General features: G+C 37.0%; 1 protein-coding gene and 1 pseudogene across 1 annotated transcript in view; one reads left to right on the plus strand and one right to left on the minus strand.

The window, feature by feature from the left end:
• The window catches only part of LOC145279708 (geranylgeranyl pyrophosphate synthase-like), a 200,435-nt gene that overhangs the window by 156,519 nt on the left and 20,809 nt on the right, over positions 1-23,107 (minus strand). The window lies entirely within an intron of this gene.
• LOC145280518 (U2 spliceosomal RNA) lies at positions 9,257-9,393 on the plus strand (annotated as a pseudogene).

Genomic DNA, 23,107 nt, shown 5'->3' on the forward strand with positions numbered 1-23,107 from the left:
CATGGCACACCAATAAAAATGCTATTTAAAATGAAAATTGAACAGACCAACAAAAATGCCATTTCACGCTAAAGCTTGACAGGCGAACAAAAATTATATTTCAAACTAAAGCATGACAGACCAACAAAAATATCATTTCAAACTAAAGTATGACAGACCAACAAAAATGCTATTTCAAGCTAAAGCATTAGAGACCAACAAATTAATGCATGACAGATGAGCAAAAATACTATTTCTAACTAAAGAATGACAGAACAACAAAAATGCTATTTCAAACTAAAATGTGATAGACCAACAGAAATGATATTTCAAACTTAAGCATGACAGACCAACAAAAATGCTATTTCAAACTAAAACTTGACAAGCCAATAAAAAAAATGCTATTTCAAACTAAAGCATTACAGACCAACAAAATTTTCCGACTACTATTCTTATCTTGAATGTTATTTTCACAACGTTTTAACCGATGTAGCTTCCAACCTTTTTCAGGTCTATATTGTTGAGCTCAGGATCTGCACAGAATTTTTAATGGAATCCTTTATCTTATGCACAGGAGTAGCATGATCTTGTTCCATTAGGCATGATCAGAGAAATGTAATTCGCAATTGTATTCACCTGCACTGAGGATTGAACCTTCAACCTCCAGCAGAATGTCACTTCCAATGAAATACTTTATCCATTATATGCCACAAGTCCTTGTGGACAATTCTAGTTTGAATTTTGAGAGTCTTGAACCTACTTTTGCTTGAGTAATTCAAAAAATGAATATAATACGAATTAACAATCCTCATCTCAAAAATTTAGAAACAAAATAATAAATACGTTATTTTAAATTTTGGAATTGCAGAACAACGAAAATTCTGTCTAAAACTTAAAAATGATAGCTGAAAGCAAATGCTATTTAAATCTTAAGTATGACAGATTATGCTATTTCAAACTTAAGGATGACAGACCAAAGAAAATTCTGTTTAAAACTTAAGTGTCCAACGAAAATTCTTCCAAATTTACATTTTATGTTTTTTTTTTATCAGCAATTTTATTTTTTTATTTCAATAGTTGAAAAAGAAAATAAAATTAATTTTTTTGTGACCCTTTTCGAATTTGGAAGCACTGAAACTAGACTTAAAATTCTTACCTAATCCGTATGTATTAAAAGAATGAAATGGGATCTGTTTGCGTCTAATAATTTCATGAATAAAGATTAAGGTAGATATTAAATTTAACTGCCAAAATCGTTTCTTTTTAAATAATAAACATTTGGTAAAAAGAAACATACGTTAAAAAAAAAAACATTAAATGAAAAAATTGAAGTGAAAAAATTACGCCGAGTAGGTAGAGGGAGTTCGATATAAAATAACCCCACACCCACACGGAAACCCTTGTGCATCTGGTTAGAGATAACCATTCTGAGAATCAACACAACCTTGGTTATTCACTGAAAGACAAACATTCAATGTTCAAAATATCCTGATTTTTATTTGGTCTTTCAAAGACCATGAAATTCTTTGAATTGGGAGGCAATCACCCGAAATAAAAATAGTTCAGCAACGTGTGATGTGGTTATTATCTACTTAGTGTAGGAAGGAGAAGTTATATTATCACAACAGATAACCACAGAAATGGGAGTTGGTGGTGGTGAAAAGAATATAGGCATGAACTGACACCTGCCACTTTCATAGAACCACATTTGTTTGGAATGCTGACAACCTGCAGCATAGCATAAGAAGCTTCTTCGATCCCCATGGATTTTCTGCCGTCTAGAGAAACAGATGTTCGTCTCTTTCATTAACGCATAGTAAGTAGCTCATTGGATAGTGACGTTCTTAACAATGGCAACAGTAGCAGACACAGAGACATTAATATTTTCTCCTTCCTTCTCTTGACGGCTGAATTAATATCATCATCATCATCATCATCATCATCAGCAGCAGCAGCAGCAGCAGCAGCAGCAGCAGCAGCAACAGTCAGGATTTTCTGTCTCATCTGAATGGTAGACTGAGATGACAGGTTCATTTCACCTGTAGTGATTTCACCCTAGACGAGGTCAGATCAGTGCCAAAAAGTCTCTATCCAGCAAAAGCTCCTGGACCTTGCAGGATCCACCCCAGATTCCTTCATCACCTTAGTTCAGTAGTGTAAAGGATCTATCTATCCATCTACAATCATTTTTGGTTCTTGACAATGGTGCTGCAGGCTTGAAGGGTAGTTGATGTTCGACCAGTATTGAAGGCAGACAAAACCACCAACGCCTCAACAGCTACAGACCCATCTCTCATGTCAATTATAGAAAAGATCATAGAGAGGCTGGTCACAAATCAGTTGTGTTACTTTACCTGATCCAACGAAATCCTGGAACAAGCTAAATTTTGCACAAGCAGGAGCACAGAGGACCAGCTCATTTGTTTCTCACAGACAATCAGTGACGGTCTTTAAAATAAGCTGATGAACAGAACCCTGCTCACCTTAATCGATTACTTTCAAGCATACAATAAGGTGTGGCAGGATACAATGCAACTCAAAATGCAACAAAGTGGCGTTCCAACAAAGATGATTTGGTAGAAGTTGGAGTGTTTCTTCTTCACTACGAAAGATCTACAAAACCAGTTGTCGACCCTCCCTTATGTTGAACGGTCTCCCTATCCATTGCAACCCATTCTTCAAATTCCTGGGTGTCACCTTTGACAGACAGCTGACCATCACAAACCATGCAGCTATTATGGGTGGAAAGTACCCTGAAGTGTTTAGCCACAACAGAGTGGGGCTGTGATAAACGAATGCTGTGATTCACATATATAGCAACAGGACGAGCTATCATCAAATATGCCACTGTCTCCTGAATGCCTTATGCCTCTAAATCAACGATGGAGAAGCTAGAGTTGAGCCAATGCTTTGCAGGCCAAGTGATCGCTGGGCAAGTAAAGACCACTCGTACTGAGGCAATTCTAGCTGGGTCAAATCTCCCATCCGTTGAGACTCAGGCAGTCCAACTGAATACCATAGCACTTGAAAAGTCAAAACGGCTACCCTAGTCAACCCATGTTATCAAGTTACAGAAGCCAACATCAAACAATGAACCAAAAAGCCTAGCTGTCATGAAAAGGCTCAAAAGACTTGGAGCTCTGTTTTGAGAATGACTACTCCACTAACAGCAAGAACTTCTCCTTCTGTAACTGGAGACAGGTGGCAACCAGGAACAAGCTTAGAGATGTGAAAGTCAAGAAATGGGCACTCAGCCGTCTGGAGGAAGGATTGATTTTAAACTACCAGTAAAACTAAAATCTATAGATCCCCCCCACCACCACCATAACTTTCTTATAACGTTTGAGAAAATATATCCACATTCAACATGTGTTTTTACAGTAATCGGTAAAAAATAACAGCCCTATAGTTCAATACTTAGAGATCTATAAAAAATCGGAATCAGTTATTCTATCGGAATCGGGAATGCAGTACGGAATCGATAATTGTATCAGAATCGGGAAAAATAGTGGAATCGCGCCATCACTACTTCTTACAGTAATTTGCAACAAGGAAGAATTCCATTTCTATTCTTAAAAACAACTTTATTGAGTCGACTTCGTTAACATGTAAATAAAAGGAAATGAAAGAGAATGATGTTTGTAAAAGAATACGTCCATGAGTACGGGCACAAACAAAAGGTCATAAAACTCATGTGTTGTAAAATAAATGTCACGTTAGTAAGGAAGAGAAAAAAGTTCCTAGATGAATAATTTCGTAATTAAAAGTCAGGCCGTATTTAAATGGTTCTCCTGAATTTCTACTTGCAATTTCTACTTTAAACTAGAATAAAATAGTGCCACCTCAGGAGAGGTATGGTTGAAGATTGCGAAACTTGCCACAAAAATTTCACACGCAAGTAGAAGCATCATCAGTGATGTTCATGGTCTTCATCAGCAACGATGGACAAACAGTTGTAATGGACAAACAGTTGTATTTTATATGAAGAATGTTCGTGTTCAGTACACAATCTTAAAGTCAATGCATGTAATTATCTAGGTATATGTGTGTGTATTTATATTATTTAGTTCCCGTGTGTCGATGGTCGCCATGATGAATCTTCTCGTCTTCTTGTCGAACATAGGACCAGAGGCACGAGAGGATTTTAGTTGTGTCCCAAGAGAGAAGCTTTCAGGGTTAGTCTCAGCAATGTGATGAGTTGTCGTGGGTAAAAAGAGAAAGTAAACCTTGTGTGACCTCATTTATCAACATTTGTTTTCTACTCAGTTCGCCTGAAATATAGCCTATTATTGGATAAGCAAGGAAGAAAGTTACATGCTTACACTAATCAATGCCGAACTTAGAAATAAAGCAGAAATTCATTCAAAATCGTAATAGTGGTTGTCGCTGCTTGTAGTGCCGCTGTTACGGATGAACTGCATCTTTCCCTTCCAACAACTACATAGTGGAGGGAGACTCAAAACCCGCATTTGATCACTTCAACATCTAATTCCCAGATGCAAGAAATCTTTAGTGTTTTGCCACGTACTTCTCCCATGACGTCATATCTTACTACGCAGTTTTAATTCTAAACTCATAATATTTCAATGGAATTTTTCACTCTCTGTTTAATTTTAACCTTTTGTGAAAAATACCGTTCTAAATATAGTTTTTAAACACCCGCATTTAGATATGGTGACAAACCTTCATGTATTCTCGTTTGTGAGAACCTTACTATATCTGGTAAACCAATGCCAACAAAACAAAACCAAGTGAATCAAAGTGTCATGAATTGCTGAATCATACATATTTTCTTATTACAATTGTGGTGCATACCCCTTCCCCCAAGGGGACTGTTGGATATTGCCCGTCTCAGGGTTCAAGGATTGACAATGTTATTTTCTTGATCATTTTCTTGGGACGAGTAACTTGAAGATATTTTGTTCTTGAAGATGGTTAGTTCTTTTTGTTTTATAGCATATCAACCCTTTTTCTGGTTATGTAATGCCAAATCCGATAATTTTGGTAAACGTTTTAATGCTTTAAGTTTCATTATATCTTCAAATATTTATTGATAAACTTTATATTTTCAAATATTTATTGATAAACTTTATATCTTCAAATATTTATTGATAAACTTTATATTTTCAAATATTTATTGATAAACTTTATATCTTCAGATATTTATTGATAAACTTTATATTTTCAAATATTTATTGATAAACTTTATATCTTCAAATATTTATTGATAAACTTTATATTTTCAAATATTTATTGATAAACTTTATATCTTCAGATATTTATTGATAAACTTTATATTTTCAAATATTTATTGATAAACACCATCAATAAATATTTGAAGAGATAAAGAACTTGGAGCACCGGTTTAGTTCGGTTGTTTTTAGTATGTCAACCTTTCTTCTGTTCTTGAAGTAGGAAATAGCGACCATTTTAATATTAACTACTAACCGACTCCACCTAACGTCACTCAGGAATCTGTTTAACTGTACTGAGTGTAAGCGTGGCTACCGAGAAAGAAGGCCGATGCATATGACAGCGTAACGTCATTTCCTGATTAAGTTGTAGGTATAGACATCTTCCGGTATTCAACCACGTGGTCATGCTAACAGACATAAAAAAATATGGCTACCAATGTGTTACCGATTGTCCATGTATGTTCTTAAGGGAAAGAACAATTCTCCATTCGGATAATAATTATTATAATTGCACATTTGGGATAATTTTAATCAAAATATCGTAAGTGAATTCGTGTTTGAACTTTTATTTTTATTGGAGAAAGTCGAATATTTCATTTTATTTACTTTTTTTTTTACTGCAAAACAAACAATTTTTATATATTTTTCAGTCCGTTCTTTTAATAATAAATAAAAATTTTCACTGAGTATTTTCAAATATTTTAAAGCAAGCATTTTTCACGGCAGTTTTTTTTTTTTTTTTTTAACGATCGGTGAATTACCAATATTTTAGCACCGGGCGTAATTTATTTCTTTGAAATATATTTAAAACTTCCATTTTTTGTTTTTTATAACATTTTAACTGTAAATAATTTACATGACGGGTTTGTTTTACGATACACATAGATTCGAAAAAGTTGTCAAAAAACAAATATATAATAAATAAATGTTATCAAAGGGAAGATAAGTTACTTTTCTACCAAACATGCCGACATTTTTCTTTTTAAAATATATCGATAAACATTATTTGATTTTCGAAGCGATTACACGTTTTAAAGTGAGTAAAACCACTAAAAACCTTTCCAGATAGGTAGAAACGTAACTTATCTTGACTTTTGATAACATTTATTTGGTCTATATTTTATTTTTGACCACTTTTTCGAATCTGTGTATAGTAATACAAACCCCTAAAAACATATGCAGTTAGGTAGAAAAGTAACTTATCTTCTATTTGATAACATTTATTTGTTATATATTTGTTTTTGACAATTTTTTCGAATCTATGTGTATGGTGATACAAACCCAAAATTTAATTTAACTTGAAAATAATATTTAAAATACATGTGCGTACACTGCACAAGCACCATTATTAGTAATAATTATTATAGTAATAATAATAAAAAACTGGTGTAGATTACATTGACTGGCGCCACACCACACCAACTAGTTGTGAAGGGTCAGGAAGGATGGAAAGATCGAGGTGAGAGAGTACTGACCAAATTCCACTGGAAGTGTGCAGTTCAAATCTGGTACTTTGCGGAGGTATTTTGTCACCTAAACCCCAGAAAACACCAATGGCCGATGCCAACGAGAAATCAGTGACAATGGCTGTTGCGATAACACAAGTGCACAAGTGGTCAAGAAGTGGAGAACACTGGAAATATGGGGAGACTTATTGTCACTTGGTCTCCAGGGAACACCACAGGTTACTGTCAGTGAGCGATCACTGATGATGGCCAGTGAGACAACTAATACGCTACACATTTTGATGAAAAACATGGGGAAAAAATGGACATAAAAGAACAGAAAACCAAAACTTTAAAGATAATTTCTGTCTTTAAAGTAATAATTATTTAAATATTTGGTACTAGTGCAGAGAGTGATCTGGACGTAGTAGATAATAACGTTATCATTTAAAAAGCCATTCTTAACATGGGGAGGGGAGGGTGTTTTGTACCTATTCTATACTTCAACCTTACAGTTGAATAAAAAAATATATCATAAAACTTTAATTAAACTTGGAAATACGATTTAAAAAATAGTGGGGATCACTCTCTGCACTAGCACCAAATATTTCAACATATAATCTTGTGGGCAAAATCCAGCTTCCCAATAAGGGGCACTCTGGATAGGAACAAAAATAATCAGCCATGAAATATTTCTCCTCCACCGACTGAGGACAGAAAAGGTAGTGTAGCATCAAAACAGATACTACACTGATCTTGTTCCGAAGGCCAAAAAATATTTGTTTAATGTTTCTTTGATTGTTTGTTCCCTAAATTCATAATTCAGTTTTATCAGTATTAAATTGTATATTTCTTTAAAATTACTTAATTTTACGTAGATATTATTTATATTTTATATTGAATAAAGTTCAGTTTAAGTATTAATCGAATTGTGTTCCTTTTTAGTCTCGTGCAAGCGACTCTAGGTACTCCTTGTGCGTTGAGTTCCATGGCGACCAGCGGAAAAATTTAATGGGTAAATGTTTACTTTAACTAACACCGACCAATAAAATTTGTTTTATTGAAGGTTTTCGGAGTCGCTGACAACGAATCTGATATTCAAACCCATCGCAAATTTACCGTTTGCATGGTATTAACCCCTGAATCCTCACACTATTTTGTGCCAACTCGCGATCGTTTATGCTATTCTTACATGATGCGTAATATGACGATGGTCATGGTAGTAAGGTGAATTGTCACATCGCGGAAGAATTTTTTAGCAGACATTTAAAATCAGGAAAGTTTTCAAAAACAAAATGTAGTTCATTTTTCTGTGTTACGTAGGTTTTTATGCTTTTTAATTGATCTAAAAAATTAAGTTTTCACGAGCGGTCTGTCTACAAAAGCATTTTTATTTTTCGTTTTTTTATTTTTTATTTTTTTTGGAGGGCGGGGTCAATTATAAAACTCGTACAATATTTAGCAGGTGCTTCTGCAGCTTAATTTACCGTTTTTCCGTAAGTAACGCGCCGACATACACCGAGCAGAAGAACTGTTTAATTTTTCACAAAAATTCTGTTTACATTGGGGGTAGGGCAGGGCAATGGAGTTCTTCTGCTCGGAGTGTGTCGGCGCGTTACTTACGGAAAAGCGGTAAATCAAACTGCAGAAGCACCTGTTAAATATTGTACGAGTTTTATAATTGAACTCCCCCCTCCAAAAAAAAATTAAAAAAACTAAAAATAAAAATTTTTCCGCGATGTGACAAGTCACCTTACTACACGCGTCCATGCGTGAACGCATCATGTAAGAATAGCATAAACGCTGGCGAGTTGGCACAAAATAGTACGCGGATTCAGGTGTTAATACCATGCAAACGGTAAATTTGTGACGTGTTTGAATATCAGATTCGTTGTCAGCGACCCCAAAAACCAAAAAAAAAAAACAAATTTTATTGGTCGGTGTTCTGTTGTAGTTAAAGTAAATATTTACTCATTAAATTTTTCTATTGGTCGCCATGGAACTCAATGCCCAAAGAGTACCACGACTCTATAAGTCACTCCGTCGATCCTTCGGTCTGTCTGTCGGTCTGTCCGTAACACTTTTGTGCTTGGTCTTTTTGGTTAAGATCAAAGATCTGTTGTTAATAGATGCTGTTCTTAGCTTTTTAAGCTTTTCTTGGCCTTTTGGCCAAGAAATAAAAAATGTTTTAAAAATTGGGTTTAAGTAGGAACACCCTCTCCCTCCCATACAAATTTAAAGAGGTAACCATGATAAAAGATGCTGGCCAAGAGAAAAATCATTTAAAATTTACAACAGAGACGAGATGGATCAACCAACCTCACCATCCCCCCTTCTTTTTGAGTTGGTCTTGTGCCTAAGTTTTTTGTTCATTTTCCCAATTGTATTTTTCTTCCTGTGAATAAAAAATTAATATCTCAAGGTGTAGTATCTGTTCCGGCAGATACTGCAAGCAAAGACCATATGTGGGGAAAACCCCACATATAAGACCTTAGTCAATGTAGGGGCAACCCTTCATACCAATTGTCACTATCCAGCGCCCCTATTCCCCGGGGAGCTGGTTCCCATTTCTCCTTCACTTCTCACATTAAAAATCGGCCTTGTGCCTAATTTGCTCGGTGGGGGAGCAAATAAATACCATTTTCTTAGCCTTTTGGCCAAGATCAAAGTGTAGTATCTGTTCTTACTACATGCCGTACTTATGTTTGTAACTTTGTAATATAAAGTGGGGGATCACTTTTCTGTATTAATTTAATGTAAAATAATCACGCCCTTTATAACCAGTCAGTCTCAAAGCCATTCAAGTCATTCCCCAGATCATTCAAGTTGTTTTTGAAGGATTCCAGTTATTTTTTAAGTATTCAAGTCATTCTTAAGGTCATTCAATTCATTCTTAAGTTCATTAAAGTCATTCTAAGTCATTTACTTTTTATTTATTTAAGTTATTTCAGCCCATTTTTCGGTCATTTTAGTTTATCTTTAAGAATTTCATGTCAATCCTGCATTCACGCATTCATTCATTACACGAGAGCACACGAGCCACACGACTAATGGCTTTTAAAAATGTTTTATTGTTCTTTTTCTTGGCTTTTAAAAATGTTTTATTGTTCTTTTTCAAATGGACCTCATATAGTACTGACAGTCTGCCAAATCTTACCTACATTACCTGCAGACATTTTTCAGTTAACAGGCTTTCTTCTTACTCTCGGTGGCCGTGGTGTAAGTAAAGTTTTTTAAATTTTGAAAAAAAAAAAAAAAAAAAAAAATTAACTATTTTTTTTTTTTTTGATGGATGTAACAGTTGAAAGAAAAGGAAACGCCGTTCAACAAATACAAAAATCCATTTAACTCACAATGATTTATGTGACTGAAATAGTAGTGTACTGTAAATGAATATCAGGAATGAGGGAGGGAGGATCTGTGAGTATTACTTGTATATAAGTAAAACATGCTTCTCTCAATGTATCAAATTTGCTTCCAACTATTAGTTTATCTCGAGAAAAAATATACAGTTCTAAAACTATTCTCTGTATAAGTAGAATTATATCCCCCTTTGCCTCTCGACCCCCCCCCCAACCACTCCACCTCGACCTCCCGTCTTATAATGGAAGAAAAAAGAGATGAATTGATTTATAAACTGAAAACCATGTGTCGATTATAGTAGTTGTGCTATTAATTATGACGACTTCTCTCTTTAACTTTCTATCTCTTTCTTTTAAGAAGAAAACAAAACAAAATCTCTGTTTACATTCTCTCCTCCTCTTCCTCCTCCTCCTCCTCCTCCTCCTCCTCATCCTCCTCCGTCTGTCTGTCTGTCTGTCTGTCTGTCTGTCTCTCTCTCTCTCTCTCTCTCTCTCTCTCTCTCTCTCTCTCTCTCTCTCTCTCTCTCTCTCTCTCTTTCTAAACTGGCCGGGAATGGTCCATTTCATTAGAGTATGTTGGTATAGAAATACGAAGTGTTATGAAAAAATAAAATAAAAAGAAGTTAAACTGATTTTTTTTTTAAATCTGTATCCATGATGTTTTTTTGTTTTTTTTAGTATTAAATCTTTTTACAGTTTAAATCACGTACAATGAGAATAAAAATTAGCTTCCTTACACACACACACACACACACACACACACACATTTATTTTCTATTTGGGGATGTACTTATTCTCAAGGCTCACTCATTTTTATTTTCACTTGAGTCTATCATAAACCAATGTTTACTGGTCTTTCCGCCCGTAAAGACTCTTTTTGTCCCACAAAACGAAAATTCAATTTAATGATGATTCTTACTCATAGAGCTCTAAACATCATAATTTGTTCGAAGACCTCTCTGGATGATGAAGTTAAAGTTATTACTAAAACCATCTGCAACAATGGCTACCCTCTAGACATGGTTGAATCTACAATAAAAAAAAATGAAGTTTTTAACTTTTAAAAAATTAAAGAAGTTTTAATTGAAAATGTCCTATTTACTTCCTCCTACCTTGGTTGTGATAGATTTGTCAAACAAATCTCGCTATCTGTAAAAAAGGTGTTATTTTGCATCAAATACACCTGTTGCTTTTCCTACTAGACCCATTTTGTCTTCAATTTGAAAAGCTGTTCTCTCCCTAATGTCGGAATTTTATCTTGCTTCCAGATAAATTCGACATTAAAGTAACTAACCTGAAGAAAAAAAAATGACAGCATGGAATAAAAAAAGGGAGGGGGTAAAGAATAAAATATAAAGGTCTTGCTTTGAAACGAAGAAGAGATTTTATTTACAATAATAAGTTGCAAATTTTTCCCTTTGCAGGCATTAAACATATGAAACGCCAAGGTAACATGTAATGAAAAAAATAACACTGGTTCTTATAAAGAAGATGTCGTATCCATGAACGAATACAATAATAAGGTTCAAAAATAGTATCTCCTAATCACACTCGCATATGAAACAAATTTTAGGAGCGTACTCACAAATTGAAAGCCAGTCAGGCACGTGCCTTTTTCTTCTTTTTTGTTTAAAGTCCTTTTAGAATTTTCTCTCCCTCCATGTTTGCGTGCAAACCGTAAACACACAGATGGATTTCAGAAGCAAGACCGCGTCGCTTGTCCAGGTTTTTTTTTTTTACCGGGTTTTCTTCTTTGTAGGAAATTCCAAAATTCCTTATCACGTAAAATAAGGTATTTTCTTTAAAATGATTTCACTCCTTCTAAAATATGTGCAAAACCGTAGTCACGTAGGTAGCTTTCATAAGTATGTCTCGTCACATATCGGGGTTTTCTTCTTTGAAGGAGGCTCGTCAAAATTCCATTTTCAGCGCCGGGCAATGAACCAAATGGCCAATCTCCATGCCTGCCAAATTTCAAAAGAGAGTGAAATATGCGCTGGGCTCGTGACGTCATCACGGAGCTAGCATTTCCCTTTTCTCAAATTAAAGGGAGTTTTGTACAAATCCAAAATATACGAAACTAAAAATCATAACGGATACGAAATGCAGAAAATCATATATAAGAACCAGATAAAAAATAATAAATGTAAACAGGAGGATGCACCATTATTGGTAGAAAAAAAATTCCAACACTAATAATTCTTGTCTATATTTTTGAGATGAGGTGTTTTCATTGATTGAGATTGTCGGACTGACTTCCTTGGTTGTTATCATCACAACATTTCGGCCGTTTTGCCCTCCGGCCTTCATCAGGTGTTTTGTATCGAACTGGGGAACCGTTTGTTAGGAGTCCTAGTGACATATGGCTGAGTGGTCCTAGACGTTGTATCAAAGTTTACAGTTACCCAAAGGTGCTGAGTTCAATCCTGAACGAAGGCAGTGAAAAAGTAACATTCAAAACAGAGAATCAGCAACTATATACCAGAGCCTAGCTGGAGTTCGAACACGGTACCCCCATAATAATAATAAAGGGTTGGGTTCGAGACTCCTAACAAACGGTTCCCCAGTTCGATACAAAACACCTGATGAAGGCCGGAGGGCAAAACGGCCGAAACGTTGTGACGATAACAACCAAGATGAGGAAGTCAGTCCGACAATGTCAATCAACTAATAATTCTATTGTTTGTTTATTCAAAAGTAATTGCTGTATATACTACGTAGGACAGATGTCGTAAATATTAGACATCCAGATCAAACAACACATTCCATACAAAATTTGACATCTGATGTTTTGAATAATACCCACAGTTCGGCCATCAGCGAGCATCTTATAAATAATCGTTCTTGTGCCTCTAATTTCAGTGTGAACTTATTCTTTATTCTTCCATTTGAAAATCCTAGAAACTATTTACATTAAGAGTTTGAGACTTTCTTTTTGCAAACAAAAAGAAAATCTCTTAGGACTTAATGTGGTTGCTATTTAATTCCTTCCCTGTTTTTTCTTCTCTGACATATTTCCCATTTTTTATAATATTTTTTTATCGTAATTTTCTAACCTCGATTTAGTTCTGTTGAGTGACGTATATTCTAGTATATATATATATATATATATATATATATATATATATATATATATATATATATATATATATAAATCCTGAAACAGCAATTCATAGTAAACAACTGATGATTCCTATAGAAATATAAAGAGAACGCACCCCTGTTTTAGAAAAGGATATACAATTGATTTTAGAGGTTTGGTGTTTCTGCTTGTGCGGTGATAAAACTTCTTAAATGCACTTGTAAGTTAGGCCGTATAAAAGTGTCAATATTACTCAAAATCGGACTTTCTTTAATCGAATTGTCTTAATTATCAATATTCAGTTATTATTAGAAGTATTCCCATACAAAACCTACATAAGAACACTCCCAGATACATCAAATACATTTGTGTAAAATTTTTAAAAATCGGCCAAGCCGTTTGAGAACGCATAACAAACTCTCTCTCTCTCTCTCTCTCTCTCTCTCTCTCTCTCTCTCTCTCACACACACACACACACAAAGTTCCTTTTATCTAATCCTGAATGTACTTGAATGACATTCACGATTAATAAATGTTAATTTCAATTATATTTCTTGCCGTGGTTAATGTTGCCCATGCGGTTTGTCCCTTGCTAATGAAGTCAGAGATGGCTTTGTGGTCAGGTTCGAATTGTAATTCCTAATACTGATGATTCCTGAAAGGATGAAACACTAGTGTATGCTGTAGGTATTAAAAATAATTATAGTAATAATTACATGTATATATATATATTATATATATATATATATATATATATATATATATATATATATATTTATTTATTTATTTGTAGTCATTGACATACAGCACTGTTTCGTTGTATCATAACTCATCAGTGCCACTAGACTAACACCTCTCCCAAGCCGAGGATTGAACCTATAACCATTGTGTTGTAGTCGGCAGTTTTTCCCATCGACCCACGGGAGCAGTGCCCGCAAATAACCTCGCCAAATGTCTATTTTAAACAAACATTCGTCCACTACTTTTATAGTGCTCAAACCGTTTATTTATAAACAAACAGCGAGCCTCGCATTTTTTAGCCAATTAAGTAGCAGGTGAGATTATTTACGACAGTGCTCTACCCAAACTGGGGGGGGAGGGTAAAATATTTTTGTAGTCATCGACATACAGTACTGTTTCGTTGTATCACAACTCATCAGTGCTGCTGCACTAGCACCTCTCCCAAGTCAAGGATTGAACCTATATATATATATAGTACAGTATATCGATACACTAAGGCTGACTGGGATAGCTTCCGTACATTTATATCTGATCTACCTCTGCATTCCATGTTTAAAAAGGATGTGTCCTCTATAGTATTAGACCTGACGGAATGGTTAATCGTAGGTATTGACCGTTTCATACCCTTGAAAAAGTTTCAGCAAAAACCTAACAGCCAGCCATGGTTCTCTCCAGAATGTGCTGCTGCCATTGCGCACAGAAATCACTTTTTCCACTGTTTCCAACGTAATAGATGTATGGAAACTAAAGCCGCTTTCAGGACTGCCAGCAACCATTGTAAGAAAGTAATAAAGAATGCAAGAGAGTTGTATGCTCAATCTGTTAAGTCCAAAGTAGCTGAGCAGCGGCTTGGTTCCCACCAGTTTTGGCAAATAGCAAACAGAATCCTGAACAGAAGCGTGTGCTCCATCCCAACTATTATCAATGGACCTGAGGTAATCTCGTCAGCATCAGACAAAGCCAAACTCTTTGTCAAGAACTTTGCAGCTAATTCTACCCATTGCGATCAAGGCCGCCAGCCCCCAATATTTCCTCCTGTATCAGAAAACACACTATGTGATATACGTATATTTGTACGTGATGTTGCCAAGCTAATCAAAAACCTTGATTCCAGTAAAGCAACTGGCCCTGACGGTATTCCAATTATAGTACTCAAAAAACTTCAACCTGAACTAGCGCCCATACTTACAAAACTGTTTAAACGTTGTCTTAAGGAGAATAGTTTCCCATCTCCCTGGAAAATTTCATCAGTATGCCCTGTATTTAAGAATTCAGGTGATCGCTCATCCCCCTCTCAGTACAGGCCAATAAGTCTCCTGTGCGTCATGAGTAAGTTGGTGGAATCTGTGTTAAATACAGAAGTAATCAACCATCTCAACAAAAATAACCTTCTTAGTGACACTCAATATGGTTTCCGTTCTGCTAGATCTACAGCAGATGTGCTTACAGTTATATCTCATAGGATTAGCAAATCTCTCGACGGAGGCAACCTTTCTAGGGCAATTGCTCTTAACATATCTAAGGCCTTTGATAGGGTATGGCATAAAGGTTTACTTCATAAGATCTCTAGCTATGGTATAGCTGGAAATGTCTTCTCAATTATTAAATCATTTCTTTCTGATAGGTTCATAAGAGTAGTAGTTGAGGGGCAAAAATCAGAAGCTCACAGTATTAATGCGGGTGTCCCTCAGGGGTCCATCCTGGGCCCAACTCTTTTCCTGATCTACATTAATGATCTTCCAAATCACATTCTTACATCATTTGTAGACATTTATGCTGACGACACTACCATTTATGGTAGCACATCTAAGACAGTAAACGACCAAGTTCTCTCCAATTCTCTCTCCTCTGATCTTGAGCACGTAGTACAATGGGGTAAGGAGTGGCTGGTTACTTTTAATGCATGTAAAACCAAGCTTCTCTCTTTACATCATCAACATTCTGATCCACATCTGGCATCAATTGAAATGAATGGCTCTCGTCTTCAGGAGGCCTCAAGTTTTGACAAGCTTCTTGGCTTGACCATTACTCCTGATCTGAAATGGAACACGTACATCAAATCTGTTGCCAGGGCCGCTGGAAAAATGGTGGTATCTTTCTATCGATCCGGTAGATATCTCACTGCTGATGCTATTCTCTATCTATATAAGAGCCAGGTACGTCCAAGGATGGAATACTGTTGCCACATCTGGGCAGGAGCTGCTAGAAAGGACTTGGCCTGCCTTGATAGAGTTCAAAATAGACTTCGTAGCCTCGTAGGAGATGTCCTTTTCTCTTCCTTGCAACCTCTATCTCACAGAAGAGATGTTGCGAGTTTGTCTCTAATGTATCGTAATTTTCATGGAAAGTGTTCGACTGAGCTTCAATCTATGGTCCCCCCTCGCAAAACTTTCACAAGAAACACTCGTCTAGCTGTAAACACTATCAATAATTCCCCCCACTCTTTATCTGTGCCTAAACCTAAATGTAGATTCCATGAACAAAGCTTCTTTCTTAGAAAGAACTGCACGCCTGTGGAATTGTCTTCCGTTTTCCTGCTTTCCGGCTGACTACAATATGGTTGTGTTCAAGTCTAACGTAAATAAGTTCTTGATGAGCCGTTCCATATAAGTTATCAAATTTACCAAATTTTCATTACTAATGATTACTATATTGTCCAATTTCTACTGTACACTCTTTAACCCTTATCCTTGAGTGGCCTCTTGGCCTTGATAATGTGGTGATGCCTATGTAAAAAAAAAAATATATATATATATATATATGAACAAATGATTAATAAAACATGTTAAAAGATAAAATGATAAAAAGATTTCACATGAATGGATAGTCTGGTGAAGGGTAAAAAATCCAAGAATGGTAAAATCCAAACACGGTAGAATTAAAAATTTCCAATCCAACAGGTAAGTTCCAAATGGTCCAAAATGATCTAAAAGGCAGAATTCCTGTGAAATCTTTTTATCATTTTTCTTTTACCTCCTACTCCCCTTACCTCACCCTTTTTTTAACCAAGTAAGATCTGTGACTTACTTGTAGTTTCACTAAATACTTTTACATGCAAAATCCGATCCCGCATGTTGGTACGGGTTTAGGTCCTTCCAAGTCCCAAAACTACCGACCAGCTTTAATAATTACTAAACGTACAGCAAGTATAAACGACAAGAATTTATTAACAAACATGAAAACATGACAACACTGCAATTTAGAACATTAAGGTAAAAAGATTACTCACTTCAATAGTGGGGGTTTACGGGAGGAGTGAGGACTGTATTCTAGAGTTGTACTCTGCCTCTCCAACATTGTCTTTTAGGAGAAGAACTTTTTGCGTCCGTGCCTCATGTGTACGGACTCTCCTTTCCTTTTTTAAGGGACCTCACTCCTTACCCTACACCGGTAATCTGGTGCTCTTATTTATTCCCCTACAGTACTCCCCCCCAAAATACGGAGTACCTGAAATAAATGGGCAACATTTTTAATTTTATTTAAACCGTCACAAAATTTTTTAAATGTGCTGGCCATCTGACATGTCTACCTGACCGTGTCTTTTTCTTTTCTACTTTCTGAAGCGTTATATCTATCGGCATGGCATTTGGGGGTGATACTTTCAGATATGTCTCTTCCAGTGCTGCAGGTTTTAACCTGTCTACCGAAATGTTTTGTTCCTCATTCTTGATAAGCACCTTGAAAAACTTATTTTGTCTCTCCACAACCTTAAAGGGGCCACAATACGGCGGTTGCAGGGAATACCCCCTTTCCGTATCACGGATAAAGACGTGTGTGCAAGTCTCTAAACCCTTAGGTACATATGGGACCATGTTCCTATTCGAGCCTGAGGGAGAATATGCCATCTTGGCCATTTTTGTTGTTAGCCGGTCGACAAACGCTGTCATGTCCATAACTTTTTTGGTGCTTCAAAAAAATATTGTGCTGGCAACCGCAATGTGGTTCCATATAGAGCCTCCGCTGCTGAGCACTCCATATCTCTTTTCACCGTTGTCCGCAGTCCCAACAATATTAGTGGCAGATGTTCTAACCACCTTGTATTGTCCATAAGCTGTGCCCGTAAGGAGGCTTTCAGACTGCGATGTAGTCGCTCGACCATGCCGTTTGCCTGGGGGTGATAAGCCGTGGTGTGTATACTCTTAGTGCCCAAAAGTTTTGCAAGTTTATGAAAAAGGTCTGACTCAAACTGTCGACCTCTGTCTGATGTAACATTTTGTGGTACACCGAATCTGGCCACCCAGCCAGCAAGGAATGTCCTGGCAGTTGTGTATGCCGTCATATCTGGCATCGGTAGAGCTTCAAACCATCGTGAGAATCTGTCGATACATGTCAGCAGATAGCACTGACCTTCACATGTCGGAAATGGTCCGGTGATGTCGATATGAATGTGCTGAAATCTCTCATCTGGAACTGGAAACGTGCCTAGAGGAGCCCACGTGTGACGACCGACCTTAGCTTTTTGACACTCCACACACGTTTTCGCCCACGCTCTTGTATCAGCTTTTATTCGCGGCCAGACATATCGGTCTGTTAGTAGCCTTACAGAGGCATTGGCCCTTGGATGCGATAGACCGTGTACTGCCTTAAATATGTCTTTGCGTAGCGATGCTGGAACGTATGGTCGCAGTTTGCTTGTGCTTGTGTCACACACAACTTTTGTGTGGCTGGTAGGGTTGGTAATTGTCACTAGGTTCAATGAAGTTGGATTATTCTGCAGGAGATTTTGTAAATGTTCATCCTTCTGTTGTTCTTTAGACAAGGTATCGACGTCAATTGCCGGCTGCAACAGGAAGGAATTAATTCCCCGCGATAAGGTGTCTGCTGGGATGTTGTCTGCTCCCTTGATGTGCCGGATATCCGATGTCAATTGAAGGATATAATCCATCTGGCGAATCTCTCTGGGAGAATATTTGTCCGAGGAAGACTGTAAAGCGCCTAACAGGGGTTTGTGGTCCGTGAGGATATGGAACTGCTGACCTTCCAAGAGCTGCCGGAAATGGCATATCGCGGAGAATGCAGCTAACAGCTCTCTGGAAAATGTACTATAGCGTTTCTCAGTCTCTGTTAATTTTTTTGAGAAAAAGGAAATGGGTTTCTAGTCCGCATCACATTTTTGTTGTAGGACCGCTCCAATTCCACTGGTGGATGCATCCACTGCTAGGCACAGCTCCTGGTTGGGTTGGATGTGAGACAATTTTGCAGTCTCCTGCAACATAGCCTTGATCTTGTTGAATGCTTCTACCGCGTGCTCTGAAAATACAATGTCACACTTCCTCACATTTGTCAACAAACTTGTCAATGGTAAAAGTACTTGTGCACAGTGAGGTAAGAACCTACGATAAAAGTTTATCATCCCCAAGAATTGACGCAGCTGCCTCATTGTGGCAGGGATAGGGAAATTTTGAATGGACTTGACCATCTCTGGTGATGGGGATATTCCCCCCCTCTGAAATATGGTGTCCTAAAAAAATTACTTCGGATTGACCAAAAGCACATTTTAATGGGTTTAGGACTATCCCATATTGCTTCAAACGTTCGAAGACCTGTCGCACATGACCGATGTGTTCCTTTCTAGTTTGGCTAGCAATAAGTACATCGTCAATATATGCACAGACGAATGGCAAATCTGACAACACCTGGTCTATGAACCGTTGGAATGTTTGTGCTGCATTCCACAACCCAAAAGGAACTCGCATGAACTCGAACATCCCGAATGGGGTGATGATAGCCGTTTTAGGAATGTGTTTGGGCTCCACCGGTATTTGGTGATATGCTCAAATTAAATCCAATTTTGTAAAAAAACGGTTATTTTGAGCCACTGCTGTCACGTCCTGGACATGTGGTACTGGGTATCTATCTGGTTTAGTGACTGCATTCAGTGCTCTGTAGTCCCCACATGCCCGCCATGTGTTAACACCTTTGTTGACAAGATGAAGAGGTGAAGCCCATTCGCTCTTTGAAGGGCGAACTATGCCTAACTTCATCATTTGCTGAAATTCATCCTTGGCCGCTGTTACCTTTTCTGGTGCTAAGCGCCTAGCTTTGCTATGAACGGGCGGACCATTTGTTTCGATATAGTGTGTGCTGGAGTGTGGCAAAACGTCCCTATGGAAAGAAGGCACTGAAATTGAAGGGTATTCCTTCAAGAGACTCAGAAAGTCGTTATCCTGGTTTGCATGTGCCACTGCTGGACACAATGGAGTACCAGTCCTAACTACCCCACACGCTGTGAGATGCGTTTCTGGATCTTTCAGACACTGGCCTGTTATATCCACCACCAAACCGAACGCCTGTAAAAAATCGGTACCTAAAATAGCGCTGTCTACATCCGCCGCTATAAAAATGTGGGTAAATGTTCTTTGCAGGCCTAAATTAAGGTTCATACACTTCTCCCCATATGTGTGTATTAACGAGCCATTCACAGCTCGTAGTGTGAATTTACAGGGAGGGGATTTCTTGTCGGCTGCAGTCGCAAGAATGAGAGACACCTGTGCCCCGCTGTCCACCAAAAAGGACGTACCTGAGTTTTTGTCCACCACATACAATAGGCGGCCTGAACGAGATGCACCGACAGTTGATGCCGCATTCTTCTGTCGGTTTAAGCTTTTCCTGAACTCTTGTAACTACACGGTGGGATACAGGAATTTGCCTTCTCCCCAAATCTCTTGTGCTTCCTATCCTATCCTGCCTCCGTTCTCTGGAGTGGCTGCGCGCACCCCCCCCCCCCCCCCGCCTTTGCTTATTCTCGAGGGTAAGTCTCGCGATGTCCTCCACCATTTTGTTCATGCGAGCTTCCAATCTGGTCTGTCCCTCCATTAGTTTGGAGAGTAGCTCGTCTTTCTCCGATGTCTGAACGCCAGCCACCGTTGACGACCGTGTCGACATTATATCGGCAATATGGTCGGCTATCTCAGCCACTCGTTCCACTGGCATAGATTCATCTTGTGCAGCTATTACCACCTTATACTCGGTTGGTATGCGCTGTAGGAAGATGTGTCTGACAATATTATTGTCCATTGTCCCTTCAGCCAACTTCTGCAGGCGCTTTAGAAACTGTGACAGCGTGCTATCCCCCATCGTTTCCTGTTCTAATAATTGTGAGATTCGCCTGTGTGCTGAAACTGACACAGCAGTTGTCACTCTTTCTCGTAGGGTGTCATATGGTTTCTCCGTGGGAGGAGATATAATTAGGTCTCTCACCTCGACGATAACATCCTGAGGTAATATAGTCGCCACATGGCAAAACTTTTCAGTCTGTCCTGATATCGTTTTCTGCCGAAAATATAAATCTAGCTGTGCGAAAAACAAAGCAGGGTCATTCCATACATCCGTTGGAATCAGACTGAATGTGGGCGACGCCATTTCACATTTATTTATGATTTTTATTATTATTATTTATTTTTATCTTATTTATTTATAGCGACAGTTAGCTAGATGACACCGTATAGTAGTAATAGTATGGACAGAGCAAGAGGAAGACGAAGTGTGACGTAGTGTTCACATCAGCCAATCACGAGACTGGCGCTGCGTGCAAATTGAAGAAGACGCGGTCGGCCATATTTGTTGTGCGAGAAAAATGTGAATATCCCGATGAAAGGGTAACGATACTTGTATAAAATAAATCTCGGCACAAAAACGTAACTAGTCATTATTTTTTTATTTTTTTATTTTTAACTTACGTACGTAAATGTTTTCTTTATTTATTTTTAACTACTCTGACGCCGGGATTCATGTTATGGATTATTTTTATTTAAAAATAAACTTTAATTTTACGCATTTTCCTTTTGTTATTAAAACATAAAAAAACGTTGCTTTGCGTATTCTATGTTGCTAGTTGGGGTCACCACTGTTGGTACGGGTTTAGGTCCTTCCAAGTCCCAAAACTACCGACCAGCTTTAATAATTACTAAACGTACAACAAGTATACAAGAATTTATTAGCAAACATGAAAACATGACAACACTGCAATTCAGAACATTAAGGTAAAAAGATTACTCACTTCAATAGTGGGGTTTACGGGAGGAGTGAGGACTGTATTCTAGAGTTGTACTCTGCCTCTCCAACATTGTCTTTTAGGAGAAGAACTTTTTGCGTCCGTGCCTCATGTGTACGGACTCTCCTTTCCTTTTTTAAGGGACCTCACTCCTTACCCTACACCAGTAATCCAGTGCTCTTATTTATTCCCCTACACGCATTTTGCTAATTCCTGCCCTCTGATGAGAAGGAGAGTATTTCTTCGAAACTCCGCGGATTAAGGACTATCCACTTATCTTGTGCTTCCTTTTTAAAATTAAATATGTTTTTAACTCTTTTTCAAGATGTATTTTAACATGTTTTATTAATCATTTGTTCATATTATAAGCTCTATTTCCTTTTCGGTTTTATTGAGCTTTTACATTTGGTTGAGATTACTTTACTTGTAAATATTAACTCCTTAATATTTATAATATATTTTAAGTTTACCATTTTGACTACCTTGTAATTTTTATTTCTATATATATATATATATATATATATATATATATATATATATATACATACTAGACTATCTGTGACCCGTTGGGTCAGTATGTTATATTAACTATGGAATTCATGTATGTATCTTGTGATGTAAAGAAAATAGTTTTTTTTGACATAACAGAAACATTTCTATGAAAATATATTAAAATGAAATATCACGGATGGATCACTCAAACATGAAAAAAAAAATCCTCCCTATTCGTGTAAAGTAACCTATTTTTCCGAATAATCGCTCAAAAATTGAAAATTAAACATGATTTTCCTACGAATCAAACGCAGACGAAAGTCATTTAGCAGCAAAAATGCACATCAATCTACCGATGAGAAATATAAGAATGAAAAACCCATATTGGAATCCTTCAACCGAGTTATAGAACCTTAAAATCTAAAAAAACAATAATTAATAAAACCTGAAGCAAAAAAAATAAAACCTAAATAAATAGAATAAAATAAAACTAATATAGAAACAAGTTAGTAAATATGTCAACAAATTCACCGTTCTCACACAACTATTTTGTATCTAGAAATGTAAACAAAAAATAAAAAAGAAGGAAGGAAGGAAGGAACGAATAGAGAGTAGTAGTAGTAGTAGTAGTCTTGGCTTTACTACAATTGTTCTTATGTTTGTCAACGGGTTAAAGTTGTTTAGTTGTAAGAAAATAGCGACAGTATAGTTGTAATAAAGAATAGTTCCAAAACACTCCCACTCTTCCCATGTTAAATAATAATTTCGAAATAATAACGTTAATATTTCAGTGTGCAGGTCAAAATCTGCAAAAGAAG

Source organism: Euprymna scolopes, chromosome 7, assembly GCF_053919585.1.
Source record: "Euprymna scolopes isolate OS-2025 chromosome 7, ASM5391958v1, whole genome shotgun sequence".
Lineage (NCBI taxonomy): Eukaryota > Metazoa > Mollusca > Cephalopoda > Sepiida > Sepiolidae > Euprymna > Euprymna scolopes.